Raw genomic sequence first — 24,643 nt, forward strand, 5'->3', positions numbered from 1 at the left:
TTGGACCACGTTAGCTGCTTAGTCTAGTTCCCTCCTCCACAAGGCAATCGGATGACCCCAGGATCTCAATGTTTAGGAAAGTCGTAGGAGCCCTCACTGGGAGGCACATTTTTAGTCCAGAGGCACGGCATTTGATGGTTTAATCTTCACACTACAAACTAGCCTTGGGACGTTATATAAACCATGTTAACCTCGATGTGCCTCAGTTTCCTCTTTGTCCCAGGAGAGTAACGCGTTCTCTGTCTTCACAGGGATGTGGTGGAGGTGAGACTCAATGCAGTGTGCGAAAGCTCTCCCAAGCCAGCAAGCACCACGCTCTCCCCGCGGCAGGAAAGTACGTTGGTGTTATCCTAGAGCCCCAGAGGGCTGAGGGAAGACTCGAGCTCTAAAATTAGCCGCTTCCAGGCCCGGCGCCGGGAATGCCCTCCAGTTCGCCGCGCCTCCTCCGCCACCCCCTCCCGCGCGCCCCCTCTCCCCTGCGCCACGCTCCTAGATCGCTAGTCATCCCCGCCGCCGAGGCTCCTCTCCCCCTCGCCCTTTTCGCTCGCGGTTTGGGAGGAGGAGACTGCGAGAGAGAAGCGCGAGGGGGAGACGGGAGAGGGGCTTGGCCGTGCGTCGGCGTCGGCTGTGATGGGGAGCCCGGAGCAGCCAGGCGGCGAGCAGTAGCGGCGGCGGCTGCAGCTCGGAGCAGACAGGAGAGCCGGCGCTCCTCCCCGCAGGCTGCGCTGTGAACTGGCCTGCGGATTGGGATCTCGCGCCCCCCGTCCCTCTCCTCCCGCTGCTGTTCTCTTCCCCTCCGCTCCCCTCCTCCGCTTGCGAACCCCCGGCGGCGGCGGCGGCGGCGGCGGCGTCCCGAGCGCAGAGCGCTTCTGCTCGCGGCCTCAGTCCCGGCTAGCGCGCGGTGGGCGCTGCGGCGGCAGCAGCCGGGGAAGCGGCTCGCCCGGAGCAAGAGCGCCGAGCACCGGGTGAAGAAGACCACGGGGGAAGCGCCTCGTAGAGCCGTGGATCGCCAGCGGAGGCAAGGGTGCGTGGGGATTTGTAGCGTGATGATTTGGCTGCCTGGTGCACCGGCTGGAGCGCGCCTGCCGGAGCACAGCCTCAGCTGCTGGGTGCAAATGGGCTGCGAGGTGGGCTCGGGAGGCGAGAGCCGACGAAGCGCGTGGGGGAAACTTTTCACCTTGTAAAGTTCCAACCTCCGCGCAGCCCCGAGCCGCCGTTGCTACCGCTGCAAACAGAAGAGGGTGGCTTGGCCCCGCGGCGGGAGCCGGGAGGTTTACACGGAGAGTTGGCCAAGTTTGGGGCTGAGGATCTGGGGAGGGGTTGCGAGGGGGGTTGCGGATCAGTGCACCCATCCCCGGCTCCCAGCCGCCCCTGCAGGTGGATGAGAAGGTTCAGGTGGCGAGCCTGCTTGGCAGCCGGTGCCTCTCGGGCGCAGTGGGGGATGTTCAGATGCCGATGGATGATGCACTTAGGGGACCCGGAGGTGCAAGTTGGGTCATCGCTAGGCGAGGCGCGGCGCAGAGAGGGAGCCCAGCCTCCACTTTCGCTAGGAAAGGGAAAGGGTTACCAGTCTGCGGGTCCGTTCCCCACGCCTGACTCGGGCTTGCGGGGCTTGTGGTCAGTGTGAGATGTAGTGAACGGCGGCGGCGGCTCTTCGACTGGGGACGACATCGTTTACGGAGTGGTTGGGGACAGAGACTGTCCCTGCTATCTTGACAAGGAGAGGGAACCGGAATGCTTTGCGAGAGTGCATGATTTTTGGCGGGCGTGTGGGAAGGCTGCTTGTCTTTGAAAAGAAAGCAGCGCGGGTCTGACCATCCCAGGAGTGCGGAGGAGCTGTCTCCGGATTGGGGGCGAGAACGCCAGGGGCACCAGCTCCGAGCTCAGGCCCCACTCCCGGGCGGTGCGGGGCGAATCCCCTCTACAGGCCAGTGTGTGTGCAGGGCAAGTGTAGGGGGCTGAGGGGCGCTGGCGGGGAGGCAGTAGAGGTGGCCTGGACCATCTTGGCGCGGCGCGCGGTGAGCGCGAGGATTCCGCCAGTGGGAGTCGCTGAGCTAAAGTGCATCTGGCCCCCCGGCTTGCATGATGGCGAGCCCGGATATTTTTAGCTGTGCTGTGATCTGAATTCCCTCCTCTCCTCCCTCGTTGACTTTTGTCACATGTGCTTTCCGAGATGGTTTAACATTGAACATGATTAGGCTTTGCGGAAAGCAACTTTTATTCACTTTCCACCGTTCTCCTCTTGTGGGCGGGGGGTGGCGGGGGCGTGCTTGGGGCAAGGATGCAGGGGTGGCCGGAGTTTGGCTGCGAGCTAAGAGAGCCGCTTGGGTTGCTCGGGATGAGAGGTACAGGGGCGCTCCCGGGGTGTGGGTGTGCTGGCGGTGACATCCTGAGGCTGCAGCTCGCTGGAATAATGGGCTCAAACCAGGCGGTGGAGAGGGGTCCCCGGAATGGACGTCGGGGGCGGGGAGGCTGCGGAGACCCTGCGAGGTCTCCGTGAAGGACTAGGAGGGGCTCCCGGGAGGGAGTGGCGCCTGCGGCCCGGAGCGTGGGCGGCCGGTGGCTCTGGCACGCGGAATCTGGTGGACTCCTAGCGCCTCGGCCGGGAGCTCCAGCTCCATCCCGCCGCCGCCGCGCGCCCAATGGGACTCAGCTTCGGGTTTGGGCGAACCTGCAGCAGCCGCGGCGGGAGGGAGGGACGCTGGGACCGCGGTAATGATTGAAGTCTTTTCCCCCCCTCTCCCCTCCTCCCGCTCCTCTCCGCCCCCAGACTCTGGCGCGTTTGTTTTCCAAGTTGGATCCCACTTCCATTTACAAGTGTCAGACAAACCCGCGAGAACCTCCCCCAACCCGCCCCGGCCCCAGCCAGACTAGGGAGGGCGCCCAGGGGGAGGGGGCGAGCTGTCTGGGCAGTGCCTGGGGAGGTGCGACGCGCCCACCCGGGGCTTGAGCTCCTGGGGTTCCTGTGCGTGGGTCCTTGATGTTTAAAAGATACACATGAACAGCAACAAAACCCAAACCACTCGTGGCCACTTGTTTTCTGCCGCTTTTCTCCCACTTGCCTCGGACATATTAATTTTCTGGCCCCGACGCTAGTCTTTTCAAAGGCGAGTCCGGGGTAGTGGGAGGAAGGGGCGGGGGAGCAGGCCGACCAGTTCATCACGGTGGATTTGTGCTCCTGGCTTTGTTGCTAGGATTAGATTCTCTGATTGTGCCCAGGCTAAGTTAAAATAACAGCAGAGAGACAGAGAAGCGGCCAGAAAGACTGCAGACGACTTTGCCTGGATCCAGGCGGCAAACTCAGGTGGTGGAAAGGGGAAGCCCGCCATCTAGGAATTGAGGACCGAGGTGCCCACATCTCAGTATCGATCAAACAGAGCCCAGATTTCTTCTCCACCAGCAGACACTGAACTTCTCTTCACATTTACTGAATGCTTGAATGATGTTCTGGTGTGACTTGGAGATTTGAATCTGAGAAAGAAAGGAAGGGAGGAGGGGATGGAGGAGAGAAGAGAGAAGAGATTTGAGAGACTGAGATTCTTCAGAATCCTAGAAATTGCACAAAGCCAACTGCTTCTGCTTTTTTTCTTTCTTCTTCTTTTTTTTTTTTTCTTTATTCCTAAATTGGAGCAATTGAACAGTGAGAGAATAAGGAACAGCCAAGGAAACCAGGGCTCTAAGAGACAAAGTCAAAAAAAAGCATAATAACTTTAGCACTTTGATGTGCTTCTTATTTAATAGGGTTGGAGTGGGGGAAGTTTTTTTTTTTTTTTTAACATTTTACAAGAAGAAAAGTTGTCTCTTAGAATTAAACCGAATGTTGATATTCAATCATGAATCTCAGTTGTTGCCTTTTTGGAACTTGAACAATGAGTGATACTGGGGCCAGTTTCTGTGCACAGTGCACTGGGATGAGAAAGTTCCCAGAACTGTCCAGTTATAATGTCTTCATATCATCTGAATCACACAGAGAACTCCACATGAAAGGCAGCTGGCTCAGAGATCAGAAATCAGTCAGCTGCTGGGCTGGCTCCATCTCTTGTGGCTGCAGGATTTTCACAGCCAGGGTTTGTTGACCAGCGACTGGCTCTCAAGCCTTTTAGAAATCTTTCTTTCAAATTTTATTTATTCTGGTCTCTGGCGGAGTCATTTTGGGGATTTTTTTAATAGGACCCAGTCTGTCTGTTAACTAGCAATTACAGTTGTGCTGAGCTACTCAAAAATGAAATGAGTAGCAATAAACAGTGGATACCCACTGACCTGTATGCTATACGGTTATTTTGCTAACCCACAGCTTTTGTAAAGCTATGGCTCTTCAGGCTGCTCATAGAAGAACATTTTGATGTGTCAGGTTATGTTATCATCCCTGCTTTCTTCTTCATACGATCCTGAATGACCTTAGCTAATCTGGCTGATGAATTATGTCAAATAGAAAGAAGTAGGCAATTACCAGGCAGGAGAGGGTATTTAGTCATTACCAGCAGGTCTGAGGAGTGCTCCTGGTGGCTGTTGCGTTGTTATGCTATATTAATAGCTCACAAAGCATAAAGGACCATTGTGGCTTTATTTTACCAGTTGTGGCATTGGGGTATGGCATTCCTTCATAGCCCACATCTGTCCAGTTGCCTGGTGGGTTGGCTTTTTCCTCTAGGGCAAGAAGGAGAAAGATAGTAATGAGGATATTTGATTTTTTTTTTCCATTGTGGGGTCATCCCCAGGTTTTTCTTTTTTTTCCTTCTGCAGGAGACTTGAGTAGGGAATCATCTGATGGGAGCAGGTGGGCCTGTCCATTTGAATTGATTTCCTTTGATTGCTGAAGAAGGACTATTGATGAACCACTTCTTTGCTGATTGTGGCAAACATTAGAATTGGAATGGAAATTTAAAAGAAAGGGATCTGACAGACTTAGAGTGAAGGATTTGTGTTCTGCCCAATTCCTTCCTAGAGTTAGCAGAGCCTCTGATTTCTACAGATATGCATGGTCTTAAAAATATTAAAGGAAGCACAACTCTTGTGTATGCAGTTTTACTTATTGGTGAAATTTTCTGCAATGCTTTTTTGATCTCTAACTGTTGAATATGTCATTTTAATCATCTTTCTACCCAAATTGTGAGGAGTGGGTCTTTGTTTTTTAATATATCCTGACCTCTTGAGGATCACCACAGTGTGACAACTTTCTCTGGGAAGACTCAGAGAGTAAATATCTTTTCTGTGTTTTGGTCAATTTAATTCTACAGGCTTCTCAAACTTACTGAGTTTTCTGTCAATTGCAGGGTATCTACTCCTTTAATAAGCTTTATTCCTTTCCTTGTTTTCTTTTTTTGTTTTGTTTTGTTTTTTTGTTTTTTTTTTTTTTTACATTGCCTCCCTTTCTCCAAATTTCTAAGAATAATTTTCAGGAAAGGCTGCCTTTCCTTGAAAAAGAAATTCAGCTTAATGACACAGACTGCATTTATTGAGAACATATTTGACACTTGTCTAGTGGCTTCAAGCCAGTTTCTGGTCTACCAAAATAGGCTATCAGTTACATGTAATAGTGACAAATGACCCATTCTAGCAGTTCTGAATTGGAATGGCATTTTCAGGTTAGTCTTAATTTTAGCATATTCCAGGACTTAGATTTTCTTTCTTTTTTTTTTTTTTTTTCTGCTAAGTGGAAGGGATGAAAATTTGAGAATGGATTAACTGGCATGATGATAGAAAATAGAAAACAGATTTCAGAACTTAATCAATTAAACTCTTCACATAAACAAAATATTACTTCCTTCACCAGATAGATATATATGAATGTGGAGAGCCTAGAGGAGGTGTGAGGAGGGCCACAGCATTGTCCTTCCTTGAACAATGCATTATTGAAGGTGTTGCCTACCCTGGGCGGAAAAGTCATACAGAGGACCCTGAGAGGAGTCCTTGAGCAGTTGTTAGTATTTCAACGTTCTGCTCTTCCAGGGTTCCAAAACTGTGAATTATAGACTCTTTAATAAAGGAAAGTTGTTTCTTTAACTTTTGCCTTTGTACATCTGAAATATATCCCTTTTTAAAATTCTGTAAAGTCACATGGAATTTAAAATAAGTTATTTTTTGTCTTTAAAAAATGTCTTGCTTTCTCCTCTATTTTCCCTATTTTATTTTTGTTATTTATTTATTTAGAAACAGAGTCTCGCTCCATTGCCCAGGCTGGAGTGCAGTGGCGTGTTCTTGGCTCACTGCAACCTCCGCCTCCTGGGTTCAAGTGATTCTCATGCCTCAGTCTCCCGAGTAACTGGGATTACAGGCGCACACCACCATGCCCTCTTAATTTTTATATTTTTAGTAGACAGGGTGTTTCACCATGTTGGCCAGGCTGGTCTCGAACTCCTGGCCTCAAGTGATCCACCCACCTCGGCCTCCCAAAGTGCTCGGATTAGAGGCATGAGCCACCGTCCTCAGCCCTGTTATTTATTTTTTTAAAAAATTATTTTAAAGTTCTTTTCAGCGATATTTACTGAATCTACCTCTTTCACAAGACAGTGGGCAAGATTCAAAGAATAGTAAAATATATCCATTGCTTCTGCTTCGTGCTGTTTATTGAGAAAATGAGAGATGCCTGTGTGTGTACACTAGAAGTCACATCTAAAGATGTTTATTAATTGACAAAAGAATATCTATGAACAGGAGCCTCAAGGAGGAGGGAGAGATTAATGTGAGGTGGAGTAAACTTTTAAGAGGAGTGTAAGTTATTAAAGTGAATATAATTCCATTTAATAATTCTTACTACAGCCCTAATGTATGCAAGGCACTATGAAATAAATTAATTCCTTCATTTGTCAGGGGGCAGTGCAGAGCTCCTTTTTGGAAGAACGTATTCATGGGGCAGGCCAAATGGGCTGTCGGAATGTTAGTTAATATTTTGAGAAGACTTCAGAATTTTTTCATGTCCTTTCTCCACTATCCTCTTGTGGTCTCCCACCCCCCAATTTCAAAGGTAACTTTTAGGATTTTTGAATGTGTCTGGGAGCCTGCATGCAGGTGCACATGGTGTATTCTTAGTCCTCTGTTTTCCTATGTTTGAGACTTAGTTATGAATCTCAAGGTTAACTTTGTCACAGAACACTCTGAGGTGTTCTGTCCTTTAGGTATTCATCATTTAGATCTGTTGCTTGGTTTTTTACCTTAAAATTTTTTTTTTAAAAATGGCTTACAAAGTAACATAGCTTCCAGAATGTGAGTGAAAAGGCAGACTTTTACCTTGGACGCTCTCTATGACTTGATCCTACTTGTACTTTTCAGAGCAGTTGCAAATAATATTTCAGTTAATTCTTTCTTTCTTTTCTTTTCTGAGATGTTGGAGATAAGCCCAGCTGTTGAATGAGGCACAGTTACGAAAGGTTAAGTGGAAGTTTAATTGTAACTTCAGGACTTCAACTAAATTAAATTCCAAACAATCTGATAAAAATTGTAGCCTTTTCAGTACCATGGAAGGTCAAAAAGTGAGCACTCTGGAGCAGCTATTGATGTTTTATATTTTGAGATAAACCCCAAATTATTAATGCTACTAAATATCATTGAACATTATTTGATAATTGTAAACATCTAAGAGTATGCCAGATGACACAGATTAAATTTAGTGACAAATGTGCTTAATGACAGTATAAATATCAGGGTTTTTTTTTTTGTCAGATAAATTCTATGTAAGTCTGTGTGTGTTTTCTTTCAAAGCAAAATGAGGCTATATCTTGGTAGCAGGATCAGCTTGGTCTTTTTTGAAACCTAGAGCATTTATCACACATGACATTTTGTTGATTTTTTAAGTCTATGTGATCAATATTTTGGACCTCTGAAATCTATTTTTGATTGTGGTTTGAAATTCTCTGTTGGTTCTAAGTGGTGGCTTAATGATGGCAGTTGCTGTTGTGATTGGGTGAGCAGTGTGTTATGTGATTCATGTGGTACCGTCCCATGCTAGGGTGGATTTTGCAGCTAGGGTTTTATCAGATTGGCCTGGCTATGGAGAACTTCACTGCAAAGAAATGTACACATGAAAGTGGGCCAAATGCAGATGACTTTAACATTGCCCATGTTATGGATAGAATGGGGTGTGAATCTTTCCCACACTTTCCACTTAAAAAAAAAACTTTGCTAATAACAGTTTCAATCAAATGAATAAGAATTCAGAAGTGTGTGGTAATCTCTCTTGAGAATTTGGTACCTATCTGATAGGACTGTAAAGGCATTTCAGAATGTCAATTAAATGGAAAAATATGCCTGGAATTGAATATAATTAAGAAATGTTGAAGTCTGGTGTCTACATATTCAGACACTGTATAAGATGGTTTAATTAGTGAACAAGGATTTGGATTTATTGACAGAAGGTCTCTTTCTCATGGCATGTTTCACTCATTAAAAGCTCCTAATGTCTTGGATCTTTTTAGCTGTTGGAACTTGACCATTTGTCATTTTGTGCTTCTTGACTTCAGTGATGTCGTTTTTTTTTTTTTTAACTGTGCAACTGATTAGGATGATGTTGCTTCTCTCATTGATGATTATTTCCATGGAGTGGGCGCATGGTGTCTTGTAAACATTATGAAGCATCACCAAAGCATTAGGCAAAACTCAGTACCTCTGAAAAACAACAATTGGGAGGTAGAATTATTATTGTGGAATTTTTGGCCTAGCAACTTAGAAGTAATTAGAGTAACTTCCTCTTTATAACTACTAGCTTTATATTATGTTTACCTGATGGCAGAATTTACATTTAAATTCACATTTCTCTACATCTCTTTCAGTTTTTCAGTTAATGGTTTATTAGTTTAAATCCTTTTTATTCCTGACTGTTGGGCTGAAACAGTTTCTAATCATACAGAAGACTGAAATTCTTTTTTAATATTCTTGTTGTTGGATATATTTCTTTTTGAACTGCATTTGATGATTATAAGTGCCTGAAAGAACTGCAGTTAGTAAAGAGAGAACTTGGGAATGTTGACAAGTGAGGTAGGGAGAAACATGGTTCAGTTAGTCCTTGAGGATTTTTCATTACCTGTTTATAACTTAGATTTTGGCTGTCTCCTATACTGGTACTAATGTGAACAGCTACTTTATATGATTTTTTAATTCCTCATCTTCATAGGTATGTTCTCTAAGTCAGAGCTATTTAAAGTAATCTAGCGTTCCATCTTTCCTGTAGACATAGCAGATCATTCACAGTCTGGTTGAACTAAGTACACATTACATTGTTGGTCGTTTTGGTCGCATGTGCTGGGTTCTTCAGGCCCGTGTCATTGTTGGCAAAGTGTACTAAGAGTGCTACTATTATCTTGGACTAATTTTTTCATGGAGCATATTAAATAAATGTGGTGTCTGACCCTTCAAAAGTTAGCTTCCTCACCTGAGTGATGTTCAGCTAAATAAGTATAAGTCGTAATGTATGTGTGATCCTAAGTCAGTAAGATGGTGAACTGAAGTGACATCATCTGCTTGGAAGTCTCTGGATTAACAATGGGACTTATATTTATATTCAGAAGACAACTACTACAATGAGGAAATTGGGCAATCTAGGCAATTGAACAATTGAATGGGAAATGTAAGACAAAACATATTATATTGCCAGATCAGTTCCCTAGATCTTGTTGAATTATACGATAATTAGATAATCTTCTTTTATTTGGAAGTGTACATTTTGTAAGTGTAATAACTTGCATTAATCACTTTCTTCCTAAGTTGTATTCAGCAGTGCACATGTTGTGTTCAGTTTACATTCTGCATATTTTTGTTAAATAGGTAGTATTAATAACATATTTTACCTCATATCCAAAGAGAAAGAGGGAGATGCAGGTATTTTGAGATTTATCACTTTCATACAGCTCATCAGTGGTTACTATAATAATCCAAGTGAATAAACCTAGATTGTTCTTTATACAATAGATATGTTTTTAAACATTGAGTGTAAATGACATTTTTCAAAACAAATCACATCTTAAATGCTTTCAACTAGGGAAAATACACTCTTTATTTAAACAGATGTGGCAAATTATTTTTATAAAGTAAAGAACAATTTGTCTCTCTTACATTTATCTGTTTTTTAAGTTTAGATTTTGTATATTAAATTTCTCAAAGAGATGCAAGAGTGTATACATATTGGAAATATGTTTTTGTTCAAATATATAATAAAGTGAAAGAGTTTGACCTTCTCCCTCAGCACTGCTTTGATGAGAAGTGGCATCAGAGGGGAAAATAAAGGGAGAAGATGGAACTAGAATGAGAAAAAACAGAAATGTCCACCTAGTTTATGGAGATGTTGAGGAAATGTTAAAGTTTAAGAATTTCTGGGCCAGGAGTGGTGGCTCACGCCTGTAATCCCAGCACTTTGGGAGGCTGAGGCAGGCAGATCACCTGAGGTCAGCAGTTCGAGACCTGCCTGGCCAACATATAGTGAAACTCCGTCTCTACTAAAAAATACAAAAATTGCCGGGCACGGTGGCTCATGCCTGTAATCCCAGCATTTTGGGAGGCCGAGACCAGTGGATCATGAGGTCAGGAGTTCAAGATCAGCCTGACCAACATGGTGAAACCGTATCTCTACTAAAAATATAAAAATTAGCCAGGTGTGGTGGTGGGTGCCTGTAATCCCAGCTACTCAGGAGACTGAGACAGGAGAATCTCTTGAACCCAGGAGACGGAGGTTGCAATGAGCCGAGATTGTGCCATTGAACTCCAGCCTGGGTGACAACAGTGAGACTCCGTCTCAAAAAAAAAAAAAAAAAAAAATTAGCTGGGTGTGGTGGCACATGCCTGTAGTCCCAGCTACTTGGGAAGCTGAGGCAGGAGAATCGCTTCAACCTAGGAGGCAGAGGTTGCAGTGAGCTAAGATTGCGCCACTGCACTCCAGCCTGGGTGGCAGAGCAAGACTCCATCTCTCAAAAAAAAAAAAAAAAATTCTGGACAGAAGGGCCAGGCCAGTCCAACCCAGAATCATACCTCTGACAATGTCAGTACTTTTGCTGACACTCCCATTTCTAGCCTTTGGAGCATCCAGAGAAGTGCCCCTCATCTCTCAGGGCCTCTTGTCTTCTGCAGCCCCTCTGCCTTTTTCTCTCTTTGGTACTTCTTGGCCCTTTTATCTCTCCCAACCCTCTCTAGTTCCTGTAGTCACTGGTTGCAGCTCCATGCTGTCCTGAAGGTATTGCTTACACCTGACCTCTTATATTGTCTCTTCATATCTCTGCACTCAGGTCCCCCTACACTTTGTGGTATTATTGCAGCACTGTTCACATGCCTTGTAATGAAATTACCTGCGCGGGTGTCTCTTTCTCCCATAGGCCATCATTCCCTGGGCTCAGTGGGATAACATAGTAACCTTTGGTCTCCCACTCTTATTGTTAGATCTTGCTGGTATTTAATATTTAAAATTGAATGACTCTATTTGTTTATGTTCAACTTGGTTAGTGATTATGGACTTCCACAATTGACCATCTATGACCAAATATTGAAAAATATCCCTTTGAGCTGTTAAGACTGCGTTATGATTCTGGTACTGCAAAGATATATTACTTCTGAGGTCCACATTTCACAGTTGGAGGAAAGATCCTCTAGGCATAAATACGCATGCTCTTTATTGGCTGATCTGCTCAAGCTCTGGATCTTTCCTGTATGTTCTAAGCAAGTGTTGGGAACACATCAAGAGGGCATGTTGGATGCATCCAGGTGTCCAGCCACCTTTCAGTAGCATCACTTTGTCTTCAAGGAATGTATGATAAGGGTGTTATGTACCTAATAGTACATTCGCATGGCGTTTGATGTTCACAGTCGAAGGTAAAATAGACTGGGAGGTAGAAGCATATCTCAGTGCTGAGTTCTTTGTGTCTCAAGAAAGCATAGAACACATAAGTAAGAATGTTATTATTATAAGAATCCTTGGAGCCTTTCTCAATTCTATTTAAAAATTAAATTATTCATAAACACCTGTGCTGTAACTATTATTACACTAAGTTACAGTCAACACACCTCATAAGGGATTGAGTCTTTCCAGTATATTCTGAGGCCCAGATGCCCACTGGGGTATAGGTCACTCCATAGTGACCATTGTGGGCAAGAAGATCTTTCTTTAAAAGTTGGAAGTACAGTTTCTGGTACATAATAAAGCTTGTCTATGTAAAGCGAATGTATGAAGTAATGTGACAGTTCATAATGGAATAGATAAAAATGCAAGTCTTGTAAAATTTAAATCCCCCTCTCCTTTTTTTTTGTTCAATTGCACTGCACTATATGCATTATTTGAGGGGCAGGCTGGTGAAATCAACACGTGAGCAGGTGCGTGTCTTGGGAATGTCCTGCTACAAAAAATATTCAATGACTATTTCCTGAATGAATAGAAATTGGAAAAGGCTGTGTCTGTCTTTTAGACACTTTGTTATTCTGTGAGTTTAACAAACAAAATCTCATTAACACCAAATCCACAGGAGCATGAGAAATGTGTAATGCTCTTAATTTCTTATTAAGTGATCTGTGTTTATTAAAAATTGGCTCGGAGGTACACTGCACATAATTCATAATATTGGAGTCTATATCCCTGAATCTTTCTTGTACTTAAAATTTGCTCACAGTTCAGTGTTGGAATCTTGGGTAGGAAAAGGGATATCTTATTTCTGGCAAGATTTACTGAAATGGGAAGATGACGAGTTAGACTTTGGAGATCCTTTTTTCATGCTCCCATGCCTTTTAGTTTTGTGTGATTGTTTTAGGCCTTTATTTCTCCAGGCATACTTTGTACGTGTCTATAAGCTGATGAGAGGGAGCAAGGGCACATAGGGGCTGATAGAGGCAAATGTAAATCCCGTTTTTTCCCTATTAACTCATGAGGCCTGCTGGGTAGCAGCAGGCAATACCAGACATTTAATTGTGTGCAAGGTAAGGCTGGCACAATTCCAGCATCATGGTGGAGCAAGAATTATACTAATCAGCTGGGATATACTGCATATATTGATTAGAGTTGGATTTTGTTATGCAAAAGAAAAAATCCTTATAAATAGTGGGAAAGTAATTGAGAGTAATTAAAAAGGCAGAGAGTTAATTCACAGTTCTTTAGATGAAAGGGTATTTTGATCCTTTGCTTCCATGCAGATTTCCGGGCAGGCTGGAGCAGTCTGTGAGTGCTGAGTGTAAATGGTATGATCGATGTTACCATTCAACTGCATAGTAAACAGGCAAGCTGTGTAGATGATACACTGGTGACCAATTTCGAACAGTTTCTACTTGGTGACTCTCCTTTCTTTGGGACTAGGGACTTTTCCTTTATTTTTCTTGGACTTTTATATAACTTTTAATCATTATTAATATCCCTGATGAGAACTAAATGTGGACCCCAGTATCCTAGTGAACACTGGTGAGAATATTATACCACTCTGGAGTTACCTGGAATTCCAGCATGTTTTAATGTTGCTGCCCTCCTTCTTCCAAACGAGAAGGCTTTATAGCCTTTGGTGTCACAGAAGACCTGTCATCTGTGAATGGTGACCTGAAATAGTGTATTCACACACACTTTCTTGCCTCTTGAGCCCTTTCACTCATAGACAGTCCTTCCAAAAAATACTCAGTGAATACTGGTCCAATGAATGAATGAGATATTTTAGATTTTGGATGGTAGAAGAATTTAGCATCTTGAAGAGAAATTATAGGTGGTATTTGGTGGAGTTCTGAGTATTACTATCTGAGATCCTGAATAACATGTAGGAAAAGGGGAATGTGGTGTGGGGAAAGAAGAAAATAGCTATGATTTATTGAGTATCTACTTTATCATACTCTTTGCATACGCACTTTTGTTCTGGCATCACCCATGTCCTATGAAGTAGATATTAATATCATCATTTCACAGGTGACAAAGATACGGTTAGGAGCAGAAACAAGGTCATAGGCCTTAATTGGCAGGGTTGGGATTTGAATCTAAAGCTCTTGTTGATAATAACATCAAGAGTAGCAGCCCCCATACTGGGAAAGGAGGAGGGTTTCATATTCTCAGAATCTGGGTGTGGGCCCAAAGATAGAACATGAGTATCAGGTGGATTTCTTTGAGGGCTGAGTATTTTTCTTCAAAAATTATGCTAATTTTACAGTCTGTTCCATAATGTGTTTGTTTAAATGTGAAACATATTAACTTACTTAGTCATCAAAGCACTTAAATTTTCTCCCCTAAATCTTTAAGTAAAATTGACCACCCAAAAGTTGCTCCCAGTATATACTCAGAAACACCTCTGGAATGTCCACATAGGGAATCGGAGGGGGCAATCTGGTTGGAAGAGGAACTGAGGGTATCTTGCAATTTCGTTTGTATAGCAAGCAGGTTTTGTTTGTTTGTTTTGTTTTTTGTTTTTGCTTAGATTGCATGCTTACTTAGGGTGGCCTGGGGCTGTTACAGATGGGGAAAGGGCTCATGCTCCAGATTTCATCTTTGTTTACCTAGGAACTTTAGGAATCATTATTGTAACTGCTGTCAATCCAAGTTTGAGAAGCCTGCACAGAACTATACTGCCCTAAATTATTTGAATAATAATAGTAATGAGAACAAATACTATGCATGTGTTTAATTATGAAGGGCTGTTTCTGTTATCTTATTTTTACCATAGAGATGATAAAGTTTATGTGGGAAACTTGAGAAAAAAAGAATGTGGATAAAGAATCCTGAAAAAAACAGAGTACTTCTAAACTTCCTGCTGGTCAGTTGGTATTGAATTGATAGTAGACTAACAAAAAAGAGTTCTTGACAATGTTAATAACAGTAACGTGCATTCGTTTGTAACTTTGCCATTTGCAACTTTTCATTCATTTTTGCGTTTGTTAATAACAACTAACATTGCTGAGAGCTTTACATGTATTATCTCATTTATCCCCCAACAACTCTATGAGGCAAATACTATTATTATCTCTACCAAAAGAAATTGGTATTTCTCTACTAAAGAAATTGAGGCATAGAGCTGCTAAGTGACTTGCCCAAGGTAACATTGTTCAGGAGGTGTCAGAATAGGATCCTAACTCTACAACCTGTGCTCTTTACCCCTCTGCCTAAAAGAGCCCCCTGGGCCAACTGCTATTTATTTTCTTACTGGATTCTGGGTTTCTGGCCTGTCTTCAGCCTTACTCATAATGATCCTATAGTGATCCTGGAGAATCATCCAGCTTCTCCAGGTTGTAGTACCCCTTCAAACATCTGCACGTGCATGGCAAATATGGTTTGAGTTTCTAAAACTTGAGTGTGCACCTAGGAAGCAAAAAGCAAATGGAGCATCTCCTGAGTCAACAGTGCAGATGCTCCCTCTTGAAAATGACTTTTCCTTTCCAGGCTCTCTGACTCCACAAAAGGAAGTGGAAAAGTTAACCAGTGCCCAGTAAATGTGGGTTATTGCCCCCTGCCTGAGTAATTTATCACTTGCTGGAACTAACTTCAGAATTGCTTTGAGTCCATGTCATGTTACTCCTGGGAATGGGCTATTATAAGATTCTGAATGACTGTCATGCAGTTCCCTATGGCTGTGCTTGCACAGGAGAGGTTGAATTAGGAAGTTGGAAATCTACTGTTTTCTGATTTTGGCTTCTCAGCTGAATGTAAATAAAAAGATGGAAGATAAAATGTAGAAAACGGCATTAACTTGATTAGGGGTCTTATTTGCATAAAAGAGTCTTTGAATCACAATTACCCTCTGGCTTTGGACCCAGCTTTTCTTGCCTTTCCTATTATCTGGTCCAAGGTCATTACTAAAAGGCTTCCTGTTTCATGGAAGAGGACTTACTGAAATATTAATTTCATTGCCTGAAGTAGATTCATAATGTCTGGTGAATAACCTGAGGTTCTATCAAAATCACTAAGGTAAGAGTTATTTTTTATGCCTTTCGAAAGATGGTTCAGGAATTTGAGTAATAGGCAGCTAAAAGTTCAGTTTCAGTTTGTCTGTCTTTATGACAGAAATGAGCAGATATCTTTATGTCCTTTGGTAATTACTGCAGTGAAACAACTAACTGGATAAGCTGCATGTTCAAGGAGGTTTTTTAGTTTTACATTTTTTTTCATTTAATTGTACTGTGACTGAGTTTGAATTTGATGTATAAGACTCTAGGAAAGAAGTGAACTTGTGACATTTAAAGCTTGGAAACATTTTCCTTTTCTTCTCCTTTTTTAAAAATACAGATAGAACTTGAATATTCAAGATTTTCTTGAATGTCTTTTCAGTTTGTAACTGCTTGTAACACAAAAGCTTGACTTACAATGCTGTTTTTTCTTGTTCTTTTGCAGCCATGGCTGTATGTGTAATTTAATCCAGTGTATTTAAAAGAAGTTGCATTCTTCCATGGTAGAGGTAAAAGCCCCCACTCTCCCTTAGTAGTAACTAATAGTAATACTTGCAAGCACAATTACTTGAAACAAAATGAAACCAAAAAAAAAAAAAAAAACCCAAAAAACCAAATCCCAAACTGTAATTGAAGGTTTTTGCGTCAATGTAGACAACAGCCTATACAGCCTAAGGTTGTAACAGATACATTTTGAGTGAGTTTGGCTCATTTTATTGACATATTGTTTTGTCTGTTGTGAGTAGACATGCATTATTCTTGGCTCAAATAATACGTATCCATTGACAAAAGCCAGCAACTTACTTACCTGGTCTCATTTTTGGAAATGTCCTGGGAAGTTATTATTTTATTGTTCTTTCAGCTGGTTTTGCTCAGTTACTCAGTAGCTTTTTGCAGAACTGTTTTCCAGTCTATTTTATAATCCACATCCTTGTAGAATCCCCGCCATGCCCCCCTTCCTGCCACATTGCTGGAATCATTTCTGTTTTTACTTTGTAAAGCAGTTTGCTTAATGTCACAACAAAATAAAGCATGGATTAGAAACAGCATTGTAGTTTCAGACTTAATGCCTTTGTGACATCTCATTGCTATGCAAATGAGATTCAAGGAGGTCATCCCTTTAGCAGTTGCTCTAGCCCTGGTATCTACTTTATATTCGTTGGCCAAACTTACTAAGCATTCATTACTGAGCTATCCTGGGTGTTTAACTCTTTGTTAGCTTTGGACTTTCTATCTGAGGCTGCTGAGCTTAACAGCTCCTTCTTGGGAGCTCCTCCTTATGAGTAAGGCTTTTCATTTCAGGATCTCCTTGCAACTCTCTTTTGCTTCTTAGCATTGCAGGCACCTCAGGAAATGCAGTACTCATATTTAAAAGATACACTTAATTATATGCCAAGACAGTATTGCAAAAGCTCATTTGTGATGTGTTTCTTTGCTGTTTCAAGTATTTTTATGATTGCAAAATACTCTGTTTTTAGATAGATATTTTATTTACCTGCATCTGTGATGAGTTCTTAAAGATATTTCACAGAAAATGGGTCTGTGCTGGTAAATGTTCATGTAATACTTATTTTAAAATTAAATTTTCTGTAATTCAAATTTGATTTCATCTGACTGAGCAGATGTATTAATAGTTACTGAAGGTGGAGGGGTCCAATTTTAATTCAGTAAGAATCAACTACCTTTAACGAATACAGAATGTTGCTGGTGTTTCATTTGCTTAGTTAAAGGGTATTATTTATTTATCAGTCATTAGTCTGATAGATGTTTTTATTTTAAAATATGCTTGTAAAAGTAAAATTAAAAAAAATCCCATTTGAATGAGCCTTTTGCAGTTTGAGAAACTTGCCATGTTTTAAATGGTTAACTAATTGAGTAATTATTCTCTTTATATTATTTTGGCACAATGGAGTTATTTTTACACACCTGTAGATACAAAGCTGTCAAGACACTGAGTCTGCACTAAGAGTTTGGCTAAAATCACTGCTAACTCAAGGAAAGCACACTTTACACTCTTACACTTGATATAAGAAAGCTTAGGAACCAGAAAGAAGGACATTCATCTTACACCGTGATCTCCTACACATTAAGAAATAGAATGATGACATTGATGGCAAAGGTGATTTGAGCAACTATTGTGTTTAACATTGAGAACTCTAGGATGAGGATTTGACTGTTTTCAAGGATTAAGAACACAACCCTGGATTAAGGTATCGAATCAAACACAAAATTCTTTAAAGATGCTACTTTAGACTTTTATAAAACAGAACTTTCCAAAGTGTCTTACCTGTCTACTGATGGTAAGGGACTCAGACATCTGATAAAGACAGGTTTTCTTGAATTCTGCTGAGAGGCATTAATCCTTCACAATCTTAATAAAGGACAACAGAAAACTACTAGTGGTTAAAATAGGGGAAGAACATTTGTATGGCAACTTAAGTGCAATTTTTAAAGTAAAAGCTTAGAACCACCTTTTTTTTGGTAGGATCTTTCATCTCCTATGCTGTTCTTCACTGACTCATAAATGTTCTCAGGAGCCTATTATACTGAGGCAGCTTGCTGGGTGCTAGGAGGTCAAGGAGATAAATAAATCACTGTTCTTGACCTCAAGGAGTTTAAGATCTGTGGATGAAATGAGACCTATAGGCAATTATCAAGAAAGAAAAATTGATATTGCTGTAGTTCATGTGTTCTGCTTGTTCGTACATGAAAGTGTGTTTCTGAACTACCAGGGAATTGGTTTCATATCTGAATCTTATGGTCACCCCTGGAAATAGGACTTATATTCAGTGCTGGCACATCCTGATATAGGAGCTGGGCATGGATTGTTATTCAGTAACTACTACTTAAGGAGTCAGAGTTCTGAGCTTGATGCTCTTGATCTATCCTGGCAATTCGTATTTATCCAAGGAACAATTAGAAGGAAATGTTATTTTATTTAGTGGATGTGTTCCAGGGAAAAAAATGTGTACTTTTCGGAGGACTGTGTTTTTTTTAATTGTGGTAAAATCTTTCACTTAAACTTTGCAAGTTATTTTTTGTAAAGAAACAAGTATAATTTATGAGTTGTACATTTGGGATTATGAAACAATGCTAGAAATGTAAAATTGGGTAATAGTTGTATTGAATTTGTAGATTATCCTAGTGCCTGGCAGCTGCCTGTTTCCTATTGTCTTCCTTTTTCCACCTAAACAAGTGTTGAGTACAAGAGCTGTTGAATTGAAATCAACCAATATTGAATAAAATGAAAAGGGGAGACAAAGTTAAAGAGTATGTATTAGCTAAACTGAGATAAAGTCTGAATTTCATTTGTCTCTGCTGTCATTGTTTCCATTACCACAGATGATTCAATTGAATGTGTGCAGGCGTCGGTGAATTATAATAGCAGTTAAGTTTTCTTTTGGGGCTTTTGGGAAAAGTTTTAAAAATGAATTTCCTCAGAGTTAGATGGAAATGTTTTTTGTTGAAAGCCTTGATTTAAAAAAAAAAAAAAGACTTGCTTTATGTTTTAGAAACTTGTCTTTTTCCTAAATAGAAAACTTTCAGAAAACTTTAAAAAAATTAATAGGTTAAATATTTTGCATCCTACCAAATTTATTGTTTTAGCAATCTGCTTTCTTGTTACAAAGCATACTGGTTAATAGAATGCTTCACACTGACTCTTGTCATCAGTGTTTGCAAATGTAATGTTAGAGTTCTCCCTGGATCCTTGTCCTGATAATAGGATAAAATGCTACCAGATGAGCCACAGTACTTTGGTTTGTGGTCTGGAATTTGAACCATAAGCCAAGGACTTTAGTTTTAGATCCAGATTCCAAACCATGAAATTTTGATTTGGGTATCATTTTTAAACAATGGAACCAATCTTTATTAAAATATTTTAAAATAGCTTCAACTATGTTATTACTTTTTGCATATAACAATTGATAAAGATCAAAATTTAAGGAAAAGAGCATCCAAATAAATTTAATATCTTTCTTATTATTCATTATGATTCATATTCTAGTCCATTTCTTATATGCACGCCTGATTAGAATGTTACTCTCTGCCTTACCACTCTTTCCTCAACTCCAGAGTCAGAATCTCTTTTTTGTGTGGGTATTTAGAAGAGAACTTTGAAGTAGCTTAACTCACAAAGACCGTGCAGCTGTTAAATAGCATCAGAACAGGGAGGTAAATTTTTGAAAGGTGAGATTTTGAGATTATCATATTTTCTTTTACTGTGTTTATGTCATTGGTTCCCTGGCTGAACTTTGTGCTTCTTTTGGGCAGAAACCCTTTCAGTGCTCCTTTTATAACCCCTTTATGGGATTGCTAGATTGAGTACATAAAAATCCGGACTCCCAGTTAAATTTGAAAAACAACAACTAATTCTTTAGCACAAGTATGTCCCAAATGTTGCATGAGACATATTTTATCTGGCAACTTGGCTCTTGCACAGATCACAGCTTACCCTATAAAAGGTATTGAGAAAGGTTTTGCTGAATGACTAAAAGAGCTTGCAGGTAGAAATATCTGGTAGTTGGAAATACTAATTTACAGCAAGCACAGTAGAGCTTTAATCAGGAGTCACCAGTGCAGGCATCGGTGGTACCTAAAGTCCTGGGGATTGTCCAGGGTGATTGTATAGACCAGTAATTCTCAAACTTTAATGAGCATCAGAATCACTTGAAGCATTTGTTAAAACATAGATTCCTATACCTAGTCTCATAATTTCTGATTTAGTAGGCTTACGGTGGGGCTTAAAAATTGTATATCACATTGTGGTTTTGATTTGCATTTCTCTAATGACCAGTGATGATGAGCATCATCTCACACCAGTTAGAATAGCGATCATTAAAAAGTCAGGAAACAACAGATGCTGGAGAGGATGTGGAGAAATAGGAACGCTTTTACACTCTTGGTAGGAGTGTAAATTAGTTCAACCATTGTGGAAGACAGTGTGGTGATTCCTCAAGGATCTAGAACTAGAAATACCATCTGACCCAGTAATCCCATTACTGGGTGTATACCCAAAGGATTATAAATCATTCTACTATAAAGATACATGCACACATGTGTTATTGCAGCACCATTCACAATAGCAAAGACCTGGAACCAACCCAAATGCCCATCAACGATAGACTGTATAAAGAAAATGTGGCACATATACACCATGGAATACTATGCAGCCATAAAAAAAGGATGAGTTCATGTCCTTTTCAGGGAAATGGATGATGCTGGAAACCAGCATTCTCAGCAAACTAACACAAAAATAGAAAACCAAACATCGCATGTTCTCACTCATAAGTGGGAGTTGAATAATGAGAACACATGGACACAGGGAGGGGAATATCACATACCGGGGCCTGTCGGGGGGTGGCAGGCTAGGGGAGGAACAGCATTAGGAGAAATACCTAATGTAGATGGTGGGTTGATGGGTGCAGCAAACCACCATGGCACAGGTATACCTATGTAACAAACCTGCACATTCTGCATATGTACCCCAGAACTTAAAGTATAATAAAAAAGAATGTATATCACACAAATTCCTAGATAATGTCAATGCTGCTGCTCTAGGACCACCCTTTGGGAGCCATTATGCAAGCTCTCTGGAGAGGGATTGTCCAACATTTTCTATAAAGGATCAGACAGTAAATATTTTAGCCTTTGTGGGCCACACTGTGTCTATTACAACTATTCAACTCTGCCTTTGTAGCTTGAAAGCAGCCATAAACAATATATGAATGAAGGGGCATGGTTATGTTTGAATAAAACTTTATTTGCAAAAACTGGCTACTGGCTGGATTTGACCAGTGAGCTGTAGTTTGCAACCCCTGCTTTAGAGTAAGAAAAGATGATAGTTGAGGATAGAACTTCAACATTTAGGTGTAAGAAATGGGCAGAGGAAAATGAATTACAGAAAGAACAATCTGTGCAATGGGGGAAGACCCAGGGGAGGGGAGTGTCATGGAAGCCAAAGAATCAGATTTTCAAGAATGAAAGCATGCGTCACTCTCATCTCCTGTCAGCAGGGTGATTAAGGATGAGGAAGTGGATGAACGCTGAAAGAGGCCATTGGACTTGGCAGTTAGGATGCCATGACTGACTGTCGACTGAGCAATTTCAATGGATGTAGGGAGGGACCTCTGCCAGATGGCAGTGGATGGAGTGAAGAGGGAGGTGGAGGCAGCAAGTACTGAATACTCTTTTAAGAAGTTTGGCAGTAAAGGAAAGGGGAGGTGGTTGAAGTTGAAGCTTAAGGAGAAAGTTGGGCCCAGGAAGGTTTTTAAGAGGCTACGAGGAAAACAAATATGCATGTAGGCAGAGAGGAGAGGGCTGGTAGAAACAGGAGCCTGAGCTTCAGATGCATTGTCTCCTGAGTGGTACCCCATGAGTTGTGCACCATGCACTGAAAAGGGAGCCCATGAAAATGTAGGAGAGGAGGGATAATTAAATGAGAAAAATTCTTCAAAGAAACAGGACAGGAAAAGGATTAAGACAGTGTGCAGCTGGTATACCTTGGACTGGAAAAGGGGAACTATTTGCTCTAAGACAAAGAGGGGATATGGATCATTTCAGCAGGAGGAGGAGGAGAAGAAGGAAGAAGGTGAGAGACTTTCCAACTGATTAAGTAGGCAGCTAGGCTAGACTGACATGATTGTGGAAAAGGTAGAGATTCTAAGGAAATTGATGAAGGTTTGGAGTAGACAATGTGGCAGCAAGTATACCAAATATAAGTACAAGGCTTACCAGGCAGCACCAGGGGCTGTGTTGGGGTTAGAGCTCATATATTAGAACACATACATCACACTGTTATATGGAACTTCCTGTAGTCCACAGCAACCTGGGTGCTATAGAAAACAAAACATAGGCGTTACTGAGAGTTGCAGGTTGTCAAGAGATGTGAGTCAGAAGAACATGAAATGATGTAATTTAAGATGCTCATGAATAGGAATATTAAGGAAAACTAGGTGGAGAAAGAAATGAAACTAAGACTGATACATTTGTCACAGGTCAAAGGACTAGAACTCTTGGTGAAAGTGAACCAGTTTAGAGGGAGCTCTAAGGGAATTGGAGAGACAGAAGGATTGGAAATTACTAGAGAGGTTGGGATGTCTCAGTGATTCCAGAGATGTGGCAGTTCCAAGGAATGACAAGGGTCTGGGGTGTGGCTGTGGAATTAGGCTCCTAATGTGGAGCTGAATGAGTGTAGTCAGGAATATAGGTGAGTGTGTTGGGTAGGTTAGCAGGGTGGACCTTGAGCTCACACACAATGGCAAAATATAGAAGGCTCTTGCCTTACCTGAACCTGTATCTGCCTTAACTTTGGGTACATGGCTGAGCCTTGAAACCATGTCTTTTTTTTTTTTTTTTTTTTTTTTACTTTTGTAGGGCTCCCAAATCCCTGCTACTTTTTGTCCTCTTTTGCTCTTGCTTGGTGTGACATGCCTCTTCTGCAACTGCTGAAGTAATTCACTGCATGTTTTCACTCTTTCCTCATTTTTTCCACCTGGCAGAAGCGTGAAGAAAGATTACAGACACATGGGATACCTCTGTGTTGGTAACTTAAACTTCTGTGACTATCCCTTCCAAATCAGAAGGGAGTCATTTTTCAATTTCCTCTATAAAAGAGAGAGCAAGTCTGTCTTCCTACCAAGCATTACCAGTTGTTAGGCATTGACGAACATTTGCTGGCAAACTCAACTCTGTATTATGGCTGACTTCTTTGAGGAAGTCTGCCTATTGTAAGATGTTTAGGTTCACCTGTTTTTTTTTTTTTTTATATTCAAGTTTCTGATTTCAAGTTTCAGATTACCTCCTAAAAATGAACTAGATCCCTTTCCATTAAAAAATGCAAGTTCTTAGGGCATTGTGGCATGAGCCTGTTGTTGCAGCTACTCAGTAGGCTGACGCTAGAGAATCCCTTGAGTCCAGGAGTTTGAGGCTGTAGTGTGCTGTGCTCCTACTTGTGAATGGCTACTGTACTCTAGCCTGGGTAACATAGCAAGACCCTGTCTCAAGAAAAGCAAGTTCATGTAGATAATAACTTTAAAATTAAATAAGAATAACATTTAAATGAACATTTAAGAAGTATTTAAAAGAAATGATTAAAATGGTTTCCCCATAGAGGATTCATCTTTCAGAAGGAGTTATCTTCCTATTGCCCTAATCTTTTATTTTTCCCTCATTCTTACTATGCAAACATTTTCTTTCACCCACAGAAAGAATGTTTTAAATTCATCTTTGAAGACTATTTTTTGCAGGAATGGCTGCATTTATATCTCATACTCTCATGTATCAGTTGGAAAAATCAGATAAAATGAATTGGAAGAGTATATCATTTTTAGTATTTGAATCAACACATCTCACACTAGATTTCATGTCTCATACAGATGGCATTACCCTCTGCATATTTTTCCTCCAGTTTGGAATTGCCAAAGGAAAGATGTAAATATGAAAGGTAATGGATGTTGGAGAAAGATTATTAGAATAGCTGTCAGGTGTTATAAATACCATATCTGTATTGCTAGAATGCATGAAAGTTTACGCTTTGACTAAATCTGTGCAGAAAAATTTACCCTGTACTTGCCACCCATCAGCACTTTGAGAATGCAAACATTAAGAAAACAATTTTAAATTTATTTTAAAGTTACCCCCAATTTTCTTTGTTTATATTGTCATTGTAGAAAATAGTAGATATTGGAAAAAGAGAAAGAAGCAATTGATGGGAACAGTACTTGGAGTTCAAACATAAGATTTCAAAACTTAATATATCAAAATGACACACTCACATGTATTTTAGTAAGGCATATAGTTTCTGTTAAAATTACCTGGCCCATACAGACAATTC

General features: G+C 41.1%; 1 protein-coding gene across 3 annotated transcripts in view; it reads left to right on the forward strand.

Annotated features, from left to right (window-relative positions):
- The first annotated feature begins 482 nt into the window (after positions 1 to 482).
- Positions 483 to 24,643, forward strand: part of FAT3 (FAT atypical cadherin 3) — a 679,183-nt gene continuing 655,022 nt past the window's right edge. For 2 of the 3 annotated variants that reach the window (XM_034933535.3, XM_003813776.5), the window contains exon 1: positions 490 to 1,024. The gene's annotated coding sequence lies outside the window, so the exon portion shown is untranslated. Of the gene's footprint in view, positions 1,025 to 24,643 lie in introns of all 3 variants that reach the window. The other variant, XM_034933534.3, reaches the window with a different exon arrangement.

The sequence above is a fragment of the Pan paniscus genome, chromosome 9, assembly GCF_029289425.2.
Source record: "Pan paniscus chromosome 9, NHGRI_mPanPan1-v2.0_pri, whole genome shotgun sequence".
NCBI classification, from domain to species: domain Eukaryota; kingdom Metazoa; phylum Chordata; class Mammalia; order Primates; family Hominidae; genus Pan; species Pan paniscus.